The sequence below is a fragment of the Terrapene carolina genome, unplaced genomic scaffold, assembly GCF_002925995.2.
Source record: "Terrapene carolina triunguis isolate 2854851 unplaced genomic scaffold, T_m_triunguis-2.0 Scaffold66, whole genome shotgun sequence".
Classification (NCBI taxonomy): Eukaryota; Metazoa; Chordata; order Testudines; family Emydidae; genus Terrapene; species Terrapene triunguis.
The window spans coordinates 83,471,173-83,484,864 of NW_020664417.1; positions in this window are offsets into that span (position 1 = coordinate 83,471,173).

The window sequence follows — 13,692 nt, forward strand, 5'->3', positions numbered from 1 at the left end:
TGTCTGTTAGAGAAAGTAAGCAGATTTAAACAGTTTTTATTTATTTTTATTTATCTCTACTAAAGATAGTGTACAAAGTAGCAAATTTGTGTTTCTGATATTGGTGTTAAAGCTCCAGAACTGATACCTAAAAGTTTGGGATTGGGAATATCTCGCTATATTATCTCCGTATTATTCTAAAATTACATATAAACTTAAAATTTGGCTTTAACTGGTGTTTGTACATATTTTTTTTCTTTATATAGGAATTAGATACAGTGTTCCTAGGGTTGCCAACTTTCTAATCGCACAAAACCGAACACCCCTTCTCTGGCCCTTACCCGAGGCCATTCCCCCACCCTGTCCCTTCTCCGAGGCCCCGCCCCCACTCACTCTATCCCCCTCCCTCTGTCGCTTTCTCTCCCCACCGTCACTTACTTTCACCGGGCTGGGGCAGGGGATTGCAGTACAGGAGGAGGGTGAGGGCTCCAGCTGGGGGTATGGGCTCTGGGGTAGGGCCAGGGATGAGGGATTTGGAGTTCAGAAGGGGGCTGGCACAGGTGGTTGGGGTGTTGGGGTGGGGTGCTGGCTCCAGGAGGGAGTTTGGGTGCGGGAGAGGACTCCGGGCTGGGGCAGGGCGTTCGGGTGCACGAGAGGGTTTAGGGTGCGGGGACCTGGCAACCCTAAGTGTTTCTGTCAGCTAATTTCTGAATTATTATCTGCAAAAGAATCTAGAGTTTTCAGATTAAAGTTTCACCCCCTACCAACATCTGAAATGGGACTCCTAGTGAGCCAGAAGTGGCCAGAGAGCTACGGGATGGCCAGGGGCCATGGAGTCCACCTTGAGCTGAGCACCGGGCACCGCAAGCTGCGGCAGCAGTGCAGAAATAAGAGTGGCATTATACCCTATATACCATGCCGCCCTTACTTCTGCACTGCTGCTGGAGGCAACGTTGCCTTCAGAGCTGGGCGCCCAGCCAGTGCTTAATTTGTGCTGGGGCTGAGCCCTGGCACCTCTTTCAATACAAATTAAGCACTGCGGGGAGGCAGCGGGGCCTGGAGGTAATGGGGGAGGTGGGAAGCAGTGGGGGCCAGGGATGATGGGGGAATAGGAAGTTGGTGGAGTCTCGCGGGAGGGGTGCCCTCGGGGGTCAGGGACGCCAAAATACAAGTTTGCCCAGAGCACCATTTTGCCTGAGGCCGGCCCTGATTATAAATACTTAGTATTCTCATATATTTATGATCTCAGTCAAAATTTAGAATGATCTAATTGGGTAATAATGTTACCTTTCTCTCAGCCTCTGTTTCATCCATTTAGGCCCCAATCCTGCATGTGATTGTGTGCAGGATGTTGACTTCAATGGGGTTCCGCAAGGAAACAGAGCTGCAAGCACATATAGTTACTTGCGGGATTCGGGCCTTAGGTTGGATATTGTCACTTGTGTGTTTCTACAGTGCCTACTACAATGGGCCCTGATCTCATTTATGGTCTCTACATGCTATTGTTTTACAAATATTAATAAAACTAATACTAAGGCTAGAGTTACTGGGGCTGATTCTGATCTCAGTTAAAATGGTGTAAATCACGAGTAACTTTACTGAAGGTGATAGCTTCATCCCAATCTAAAACAGATATAAGTGAGATCAGATTCAAGTCTGTTTCTAATCTGAGATAAAATGACTAGGGAGGGAGAAAAAGAGGAATAATCTGGGCTCTAATAAAATCCAGATAATCTGTTTAAAGCTGCTGTCAGCAAATGAAAAATGAGAAACAGCTTAGGTCTTTCCCAAGGCAATGTATCATTGCCCTCTTTTTTTCATGTAAAGAAATGAAGTTAATTTGACTGGTGCACTGGGCATAGCCATACAGATTTACACTAAAAAGTGTACAGAATAGCTCTCCTGATTCAATGATTGATTTCTATTTTAAACTAGAAGTGGTCACAAAAAATTGATGCAATTTTGTGCCATCAAAAAGTGTTGTTTCATTGAAACAAAAATGTTTTGCAGAAATGGGGAGCAAGAGTCTAGCCCTGCCAATAGCCTGGTCATTCGGGCACTTGCCTGCGATGTAAGTGTCCTAAATTCAAACCCCTTCTTTTAATCAGGCAGAGCAGGGACTGGAACCTGCATCTCCCAGGTGAGTGCCTTAACTACCAGGTGACTGTCCATCCTGGGATGGGCTGTGCGCTTCTTCTTTTTTTTTTTTTTTTTTTAATTTTCCCTGTGAAAAAAATCAAAAGGTCTCATTTTTATTCTGCGTTGGAACAAACCAAATTTCAATACACTGACATTTTTCATGAAATGGAATTGTTGTTTTCCAGCCAGCCCTAATTTAAACTTCCATGTATCTATTGTGGAATTGCTTTTCCTATGACTAAATAAGAACAAAGTAACTGCTAGACCATGTATGTTTCCACATAGAAAACAGAAATTGCCACACCCTGATTGCCTTACGTATACAATAGCTCTCTGAATTCATTGGAACAACTCTCATGAGCAAGGGTGGCAGGATTTGTCCAGAAAATTAAGTCCATATAAAACAAGGATCAATAGGTATAGTGAAAGTGACTATTAATATAGGGCCAGATTGTAAACCCTTTACTCCCATTGATCAGAAATTCCTTACCTGACAAATTCCCAGTTAAGTCAATGGAATAACCTGTGTGAGTATTGTGATCACCCACATATATTGAACATTACATTGGAATATATAAACTATTGTGTACAGCAGATATCATGCTTTACATCTGCAGGCTTTAAAGCCATATTGAAGGAGAATAAAACAAAAGTACTTTAAAAATTGAGATAAATGCATACAAAATTGTGATGGTACCCAGCAAATAAATGATAGCTCTGTTTAAAAAGTCAGCTACATTTACATGACAATGGTAGACAATCAACATTTATTGAAAGTACAATTAAAACAAGTTGTATGTGCAATAAGTAGGAGCTGCATGTTAATTGACTAAATACCTTGATGAGGTAAAAATGATCATCTACATTATTTTTCCATCTTTTGTTCCATACAAATGTACCAGAAAGATGTCCTCTGCAGAATGACCATAATTCAATAGGGAAAGATTTCTGGACACAGAACACAAGGCTTGGGTTCAGGATGCATTGGGAAAGGGACTAGCTTGTAAATTAGAACATTTTAAGGTTTTAGTTTTCCTAAACTAGAAAATTGTTGCACTAGATATTTTATCAATTGTATTGTAGTAGTCTTAGCAGTGAAATTTCCTATCTTGTTTTTGAAAAGGCTGCCATTATGTTCGAACAAAAAACAACACTGGAAGACTTTGAATCATCTTGCTCTTCGGTATTGCTTTCTTCTGTACCGCATATGTTGCTGAAAAAGGTGTCCCGCTGTGTGGTCCTAATTGCCCTTTATTCTTTATCCTCAGCCTCCATATGCTAGGAAACTGTCTGTTTACTTCAGTAGGCTTTGGATCAGGCCCCTGTCCTTAAAGAAAGGTGAATATTGCTTTATCTTCTGGCATACAGAAGATAAATACCAGTATATAAGAAAGAACATTGAGATCCTTCCTCCTAGGTAAGCTATCAGCTACTAGAGGTCATAGGGAAAATAAATAAAGGAGACTGAGATTAGTTCACATCATGAGTTCCTGGGCAACTCTCTTTATACTTAGCATCTGCCATAAAGTTAATTTAAATATTAAGTGTATTCTCTCTGCAAGACATGGGGTAATTTCCATTAAAGTTAATGTGAGTTCTTCATGCATCAAGGAAACAACATGCCTTAATGTTTCTAGGGGTCCATTCTCTTCTCTATTTACAGAGTGGCTGCTAACGGATCATTTCTAGAGGGACAGTTTAAAATGGAATTGGCAAGTTTGGTACTTTTGCTATTTTTTCCCTTAAATAAATATGTTTCATAGTACAGTTTCCCCTCCCACCATCCCCTTTTCTTCTAAAGCCTAGTTTAAGCTTAAAATTTTGCTGGCATAACTACACTGCCATACACTGCCAAAACCTTTAGGGTAGACATAGCTTATACCTGCATACGCAAAAGGGTAGGGGGGAATTAAGGTAGCACAGGCAGCCTTAATTTTGGCATTTCCTTATTTTTGAGTGACTGACTTTGCAACCTTAAATATGTTCTTTTAACAGAGCTTTTGCATGTGCTATTTCCTAGAGTTGTTTTTTTAAAAAGTAAACTGAAAACACAAATTCTATCATGTAGTATCACATTGGCATCCACAGGGCTCATGAACGCACAGCCCTTTGCTGCTTGAGCTAACAGAAACTGATAGAGGATGACAACCTACTATTGCTAAATGGCCCAGAAGCAGATACTTCAGCAGTGGGTTTCACAGATATTTGTGGACAGCAGGAGACTGGTGAGAGTCTGGAATCTTGGTTTCCATTCCAGGCTGTGGAGGGGCGTATGTTCTAATAGGCTCAGATTCTTCTTGCCATTGCCCTCAAGTGTGAACTCCCTGCTTCTGTACTCTCCAACCTGTTCCTGACCAGCACTGGTTTCCTGGTCCTTGTGCCAGTCCCATTCCCCTCGACTACTCAATCCTAGTCTCTACTCCTCAGGCTCCTCATCCACATCATAATTTCTTTTCCAGCCAGTCGTAGTCTAAATTGCTGGGGTCATTGTCAGAGTCTCAATCTTCCTTCATTTTCCCAATTTCACTCCCTCCCCACATCCAGTCCCAGTTTCCTTGCCTTGCCTGTTCCAATTCCCCCTCTTTCTCCCCAGTTTACTGACCCAACCGGTTCCATTCATTGCCCAACTCTCAATCCCAGTCTCACCAGACAGCGGTTCCCAATTTACTCCTTTCTCTCCCTCCAGTCTGGCTGTTGACCCCTCTGCTGTCGAGCCAGGTATCTTCCTGCTCCACACTGCCTGTGCGTCAGCAGGGGTCTCATAGACAGCACAGGAGAGAGAGGCGCTCAGTTCCACTACCCAGCCCCACTCCTCCTTAGAACATCTGGGAGAAGCCATTACATGGAAAGTCCTTCTAAGACCCAGAGCCTTGGACTAGAGCATGCTCAGTCACTCTGTGGGGATGGCGCATGTGCAGAGGGAATTGGCAGAAGGAAATGGGGGACCATCTACACTCATGTGATTTAGTTTACATCCACATTGCAAAGTGGGCTGGTTACCAGCCCCAGTGTTAGCAGCCTGACTGGGCCAGCAAATCCAGGGATAAAGCACCACCCACTCAGAGGTTTTTGTGTGCGAATGGGAGCTGGGTTAGGGACAACACATAAGTAAGATAACAAGTTAACTCTGCAGTGAAGACAAGCCCTGTCTGACTGCTTGCATGAAAAGTGTTTGCATTATCAGAGCTATTGTCTTCTGCCTTTGTTCTTGGTGAATCTTTTCTACAACTCTTCTTCACGGGCCATGTTTTCCCTCATACTTATTTTTTCTCTTTCCCATTTTAAAAATATTGATTGTTTGGCTCTAAACCTTTCTAGTCCGCTCCTTTCTTTATTTTCTGACATCATTCTCCCTTCCATCTCCTATTATTTTTCACATATTTTAATCCTGTGCTTGGGTTTTCTTCTCTGTTCTTTGTTAAACCTCTTTGCACTCATTCTTTCATCTCCACATCTTCTCTCTACTTCATTGTTCCATCATTCTTTCTCCACCTTCACCATTTTCTCTCTTTCCCCTTTATTTCCCTCTCCATTTTTTGTATCTGGGGCACCCATCGCTGTAGACACTGAACACCAAATACAATAATTATGATATCCATAGAGTTATCTACAGCAGACTCTGCTCTCCATCTATTCCAGATTTGGGGTGGGGGTTGTTTTGTTTTTCTCTGCTTCTTTTCCTTAGCTGTTATAATTCCTTCTATTTGGTAATGTGGGGAGACGTTTGCCAAAAGTGAATTTTGCAATTGTCATAGAAAATAGCCAGGTGTGGGTTCTCTCTTCTTGTGGATTATTCCATAATGAGGGAACTTCAGCTGATGACACCTTGTCCCTGACTTTCATAAATTTCATTCTAGGCTCTCTGTGTTGCATTGTCTGTGATGAACACAGCTGTGAAGGTGTGTTGTGAATGGTACAGGGTTCTGCAATGTAGTCAGGTGCAAACACATTGAGGGACCTAAAGATTTAGGGTCTAATTTGGGAAAGCTCCTAAACACATGCCAGTGCATCCCTAACGTCCTTAAATGACTTTGACAATCCCAGCCTTAGTCCAGGCTGTTCAATTGGCAATGGAAATGAACTGGGAGTTCATGGAGAGCGCAAAGCTCCAGAATGATGTGGTCTCTTCAATTTTTCCTGTAGAGAAGGAGAGTTGCAGCATTCTGCAGAAGTCAGACTTTGTAAGAATCTGCAAGGTTCAAACGTGGGACCACAGAGATTCTGAACCACTGATGCCGCTGCCTCACCATCAGGGAAGACACTGTAAAGCTTGACTTGGCAGGCAGTACCGCCCCTCAGGGCCTGTGTGGCAGCCCTTCATAACCCACTGATTGGCCAATAGTGGTATATAAACCAGGAAGCCATGCTGGGGAAGCTGTCTGAGAAACAGCACAGACTTCCTGCTTGCTCTGCTCCAGATCCTGCTTGTGATAGAGCCTGGACTTTGATCCTCGTTTGTCCTTGACTTTGCTATTTGATTGCTGTCTGTAACCTGGTGCCTGACCCTGACTTCCTGGTACCCTGACCCAGCTTGACTCCAACCCTGCTATCTGCCTACAACTTAATGCCTGACTCAGACTTCCTGGCATTCTGCTCCAGCTCCCTCCTAACCCTGTACTTGTCTCTGGATTGCAATTTAGCAGCTGACCAGGACACGCTAACCTCCCATGTCTTGGCCCTGACAGAATTTCTGTTACTCCATCTTCAGCCCCAGCTGCAACGAGTTCTAATAGCCCATTTGGAAGCTGATGAACACATGGATAATTGTGACCAGATCCACATATAACAGGAGGAGACACAGTTTCCTGGCAAGTGGGAGCAGAAAGAATACATTTCATGCCACTGTCTACCTTTGTATGACAGATTACTAATAACTCCAGGAAGATCCATTGAATGAGTGCTACCTTTGTCATATTCCCATTGACTTCCACAGGCTTTGGATCAAGCCCTGTCATCCGGTCAGTGCTCACCCTAGGCAAGTTCCCTCAATACATCAGTTGGGGACCTCAAATATATGTCCCAGTGCAGCACACACTCTGCACATGGCTAGGACCAGCCCTGTCCATATTTGAGTTGATGAACTTCATGTTTCAAAGGGTAAAATTGTTCCTTAAACCTCAGGATACATTTGTGTTTGCAGAGAGGCATGTTAAGTTTCCTTGGAAACCACTACTACTCTTCTTCACTAGACTCTTGATTGAATACCTCTCTCTTGGGGGCGGAGAGGGAGGGAGAAAACTGTCTTTATTAACAACATTGGATTGTATCTTTCTCCAGTTTTTTGCCCCCATGTCCCCATTCTTAGCGTTTGTTGGGGGTAAACATGCATAAGAATTCTCAAGAAGCTACTTATCCATCAGTGTGTTCTTTTAACATTTATGTAGTGAGTTCAAGGAAGCTGATATTTATAGTTCAAACTGTAAAAACTCAGTGAAAAGGCCTATACTTTGTGTTCTAAAATTCATAAGAACATAAGAACGGCCATACTGGGTCAGACCAAGGGTCCACCTAGCCCAGTATCCTGTCTTCCGACAGTGGCCAATGCCAGGTGCCCCAGAGGGAATGAACAGAACAGGTAATCATCAAGTGATCCATCCTGTGTAGCCCATTCCCAGCTTCTGGCAAACAGAGGCTAGGGACACCATCCCTGTCCATCCTGGCTAATAGCCACTGAATAACATTCGTAACAAGCTCATGCAGGTTAAACATGAAATAACTAAACCAGAGGTGTGACTTATCTTATGAACCTGTTGGACTTTTATCTTGCTCACAAAGTTTCCAATCAACCCCCCAGAGATGTTGGAGGCTCCGCTGTAGAATTACTGTTGAGTTATTTGGCCAGGTCAAACACAAAGGAGAGGAATTCATCATATGCTTTTATTCTATAAACTCACTAGGGTAGCTGGGATGTAGCCACTTATGCTCTTTCCCCATTGAAAATGCCATTGTTCGGCAGCCATTTGCTAGGAAGTAGAAAATAGAATGGAGAAGTAGCAGTTACAAACTGGGAAAAGGTTGCAGCTTCCATAAGTTTTACACAAAGTCAAACTACTTATTTAGATTGAAATTCTCCCCCTGTATGTGGGTAGAAAGATACAGAGTGCACAGAAAATGTTACTGCTTGAGCAGGGGCATATTACCATTTCTAGCTGTACTATACATCGCACAAAGAGCTGTAGGTAGGTGTGATGGAGGCATGACTTTGGCACTGGTTCCCACACATGTTGGCTAGAGATTATAAACCTGCTGGGGCTCCAAAAAAGAGGGTAAGCAGCTGTTCCTTATAGCACTTTTCTCAGTGTCTCTGCAAAAAGAAAAAAGCCTTCAACCACTGCTGTTCACAAACACACACAAAGACTACAACAGGCACAAAATTACCCAAGTTCTAATTATTGTTTGTTTGGGGGTGGGTTGAGTAACAGCTCTGTGAATCATTGTGAAAAGAAATTTCTCATTGATTTTTCTTCCTTCTTTCTTCACTGTTTTCCTAGTGTATTTTATTTGATATTATTTTGTCGGCTGTGGTAAGTAGGCATGTAAAGCACATTGGCTGTGGGTAGTAGGCAGCAATGGTAACACAGGCTCTATGTTTTGATGTCACAACTCCTATGTAGTACTCACTATTACAAATTCAGTAAAAAATTCTTGGCATGCCCACTGCTCCTCAAGGCATTTGCTCAGAAGGTAACTCCTTTCATGTGGAATATCAAGAGAGAGAGTGCCTGCACCACCTATCATTCCTGTACAAGGGCCTGATTCTGCAGTCTTTACTCAGCCAAAACTGCCATAGGCTTCTGTGGGAGCACAAAACCCTGGCCCGCTGCACAGTATGGTGCCCTGGTAATTAGGATTTTAATTAGAGCTCACAATCACTATTTGGCTTATGATTACAAATATTAGAAGGGTTTATGGGGTTTTTCTATCTGATATTGCCTGGAATCATTTGTCAAATATAAATCCTAGTGCTTCTAAAAAGGAGCATCTAGCACACCACTCTGGATTTCTTTCATGCTGAAAAACACATGAGCCAGATCCGCAGCTAATGTAAGTTGGAATACCTTTATTAAAGTCCCTGTAACCGTATGTCTGCTCCATTCCCATGGAAATCAAAGAAGCGACTCCAATTTATATTAGCTGAGGATCTGGCTCACCATTTCCATTGCTGCATAAATTGACAGCATTATTGACTTAAACATATAAGCCAATTGTTGACATATGTACCCTTCTTCTGGGAAGCAAATTCTCATAGTATGTTCATGTTACTCAGAAGGTGTGCGTCAAAGATACACATTGCAGCTAGCAGTATTTATAGGATGATTTTACAAATGATAAAACTCTCTGTAGGTCACTAACTTTCAACCCACCAGTTTGCCACAGCTCCCTAACTTCTTATTCTGTACCTTCTTTATCCTTTTTATATATATATATATATATATATATATATATATATATACTACCATTCTAGGTACTGGTTCACAAAGGTACCTGCTTATAATTTCACATATCTCATTTTGAATATTATATTCCAAGTGTTGATGAGCCATGAAAGTACTCCCTAACTGTACTTGGTACAGAATATTCATGCATCTTTGCTTTGACAAGTTTTCTAATGCCAAAGCTGACTTTAGCTTTGCAAAGTGTTGTGGTATGCTTGACATGGGTGAACAGAATTGTGGGAAGAGCATAAATCATTCAGTTAACATAACTTCCCAACACGTTATTATTTTAATACCAAGCACATGATACTTATTAATGTGGTGTGTATTGTGTCTAAATGTTTGGGCTAACAGCATTTTATTAATGGAAAGCATGCATTACCAAAGAAATTTTGGAAAATACAGTGCATTCATATTCTCAAGATAAATCATCAGCTTGGCTGATGTCCTATTCAAGCCCTGATTTAACATTGAAGTCTTTGAACAGTGTTCCTGTAGGTTTTGTGAATAGCTTTCTCTTCATTCATTCTTGTGGGTATCCTATTAGTATCTCACATGGTGCTTATGTTTATCCAATAAAATCCATTTGTTTCATCTCCTTTCTCTAGCTTATCTTCTGAATTCAAGCTTCAGTATCCTGTAACAGCAGCGACTGGAATCAATGGATACTGACCCCTATCATGTGATAAGTGTTAATATCATTGTACCCTTGATGCAAGTCAGGTGACTGGGTCTAGGCAATATAGTGCAGTCTCTTATTAACATATATGTTGTCACTTCGCAAGATTATGACTTTTTCACAAAGTCAAACCACTTTATGTTCAGGATTTGACATAGACAGTGTTTTTGGAGATGGATCTGCCCAAATCTTTGGACTCTCCCAGTCCTGGACAACAATCAGTGAGTGGGGAGAAGGGGAAGATGGAAGTGACTAATGCATTGCCTGCTTAGCAACTCACAATTGTGAGAGGAGGACTTACCAAGACACCCTCATGGGTGGAAGTTCACTTAATAGATATTGTTGAGCTATTAATTGCTGACTTGCCCAAATTTATACTTTGTTCCCCTTCTTTCCCCCCTTCCCATTTTCCTCACCCCCCAAAAAAGTTATCTTTGTTTTAAATCCCTGGACTCAGGGCCAGATCCTCTGAAGGTAAATCAGTGGGAATTAGAAGCCTAAATACCTTTGAGGATCTGGGCCTCAGGGCTTGCATGTGGGAAAACATTGCCTATCAAGGGTATCCTGGGAAGGTAATTGAGTTTTCCCAGGTTTCAGAGTGGTAGCCATGTTAGTCTGTATCAGCAAAAACAACAAGGAGTCCTTGTGGCACCTTAGAGTCTAACACATTTATTTGGGCATAAACTTTAATGGGCTAAAACCTGCTCGAGCTAGTGTTGTTTAAGTTGTCAGAAGAAATCTCCAGATAATTGAACCCAGCCCTTTCTGTTACTGACAATACCAGGCAGAAGATATATGTATATTATAAATGTTAACTATATCCTATTATCCTGTTTCAACATTATCAGAACAAAACAGTGTGGTGTTTCTGAATTGGAATTTTTTGGACTTCCATTCTGCACTAAATTTTGTTCCAATTTGTAATGAAAAACAGATTTTGAAATGTTAGAATTTCCGACTGGACAGGAATTCCTTTTTCTGACCAGCTCTACTTAGAATCCATCTAGAGTGCTCAGCGCCTTGCCAAATTGAGCCGTATATTTTTGGGAATAAAAGCTAATTAAGACATGATTCTTATGACAGCATTCTTACAGCTGCATTCTTTTCTAAAGGATAAAAGAAAATGTAAAATGGCAATTAATTTTATTGGAAACTTTTGAGTTGCATTTATCAGGAACTTTGTTTGCTTACCGAATTGTACATCATCATTACTATTAATGGTTTAAAATATAAGCTTAGGGACAATTATATGGACAAATGATATATAATTGTGGGCTTTCAAATCTTTCCAGATCACTGACAGAAAATCTCCTCAGTTTTCAAGAAGTACTGTTTTTAAAAAGAGAGAGACTGAAGAGAATTGTTATTATATATTAGAAATGGGCCAGAGCTGTGGTATTTAAATCCAAATCCAGTCTTCCACAAAGTTTGGGGGTATCAAAATCAGTGATCTGATTTAGCCTTTTATATTGATGGGCCAAAGTTGTGAAAGTAATGGACTGTTTTTATAATGTGTCTGAACATATTTGCATCTATTGGCTAGCCCCAGTAATGATAACAGCCTGCTATTTAGTCATGCTTGAAGAAGTTCTTCTCTTTTGGGTCAGCTGGTAGAAGCATGTTTTCAGTGCTCAAGATTCCCAAGTTCACTCCCCACTCACAGGAAGGGATTCCATCTTCCACAGTTTGTGAAGAGCATGGTTGGGATCTGATGTTCCAGTGTGTATGTAATATATTATTCCATACAAAAATACATCCCTGGAAAGAACATTATTAAGGTTACAAAGTCAAGCACCCTAAAATAATGAAATGCCAAAAATGAGGTTGCCCCTGCAACTTTAATTCTGCCCCCGGGTGCATATGCATTTTGTTACAGAGATAAGGAATTGTTGCCAATTCTTGCAATTTTATCGTGAGTAATGTGATTGGTGGCCCATGTTGCGGGTGGTCTCTTGATAACACACACAACTCCAGCTTTCATATAATTTTCAGACTTGCCAAGGAGTAATGCCCCACCTTTTCCATTTCTCCACTTCCTGGGCAAGAGCAAGCAATCACAGCTGTTGCAGGAGGCATGCAAAGCTCTCCCCCACCCCATAGGCACTGACAGAAGCTTGAAGTGCTGGGTATTGGAATAGGGAGGATAGAGCATTTTTGCAGGAGGGAACAGAAAGAACCCAACAGTTGAAGGTGGCTCTACTCCTTCCTTCCCCCTCTCATGAAAAATGGACCTGCTCCTCCCTCTGCCTAGCTCTCCTTGCAACACCAGGTCTGGGAAGGGTGAGAAGATCATGTTGGAGCTGCCCCTCCCCCAGGCCTGGGAGCGGGTGAACAACCTCTACAACTGTACAAGGAGCTAGGTGAGCAGAGTTCATGTGGCTCTGAAGCAGATATAGAGGCTGGGAGAGGCACAAAATGAATTGGTGTTGGGCTGGGAGTTGTGCATTAAGTGATGGGAGCCGGGGGAAAATTAATTGATATGGGGCTGGGGGGCATAGAATTAATTAATTTGCACAGTTAGGCTTCTAGCTTCTTCTGAACCCTCCTCACTGTTAAGCAACATCTTAAGCAAAATTTGTAAATTTTAGATAAATGAAAGATTTGCTTGTTTGTGGGTGGTGGTTTTTTGGGTGGGTGGTTTTGTTGATTTTTGTGTTGTCATGAGATGTTGGCAAGTATGGATTTTGGAGGAGTAAAATGAATTAGACTTAATGTGTGTGTTGCAACGTGCTAGCTCAAAGCTGCGTGTTGTTACACACACATTGGAGGTGTGCAGCAGCAGTTAAACATATGCTTTAATTCTTTTTCAATCAAATAATTTGGAGGGAGGGGCTTGCCCCATGATGGCTGAACTTTTGTGGTGAGCAATTCTGATGGGGCAGAGCCCAGCAGGCGTAAATCAGTTTGTAACTCCGCTGAAACTCCCTATTGTAATGACTAGATGCATGGAAACTTTAATGACCCCATGCTAGCAGGAGTTTCATTTTACACCCCATCTGAAGGGGACCATCTCCAGCAGCATAGCGTCCCTCCTGCCACGCTGGGCCATGGACTTAGCACTGACTCAGAGTGACAAGTGCCACACAGGGCCGGTGCTACCATTTAGGCAAACTAGGTGGTTGCCTAGGGCACCAAGATTTGGGGGCGCCAAAAAGCGGTGCCCCCAATTTTTTTTTTACAGCGTTCCTATGCCCCCTCCCCGAGCGCGCGGTCACCACTCCACTTCTCCCGCCACCCAGGCTTGCAGCGCCAATCAGCTGTTTGGCGCCGCAAGGCTGGGAGGGGAGGAGAATTAGAGCGGGGGCGGCATGCTCGGGGAGGAGGCGGAGCAGAGGTGAGCTGGAGTGGGGAGCTGCTGCACGGCTCCCCGGGCGGGGGAGGGAGGAGCTACCGCAGGGGGGCACCTCAGGGCGGGGGGGAGCTGCTGCAGGGCTCAGGGAGGGGAGAGGGTGCAAGGTG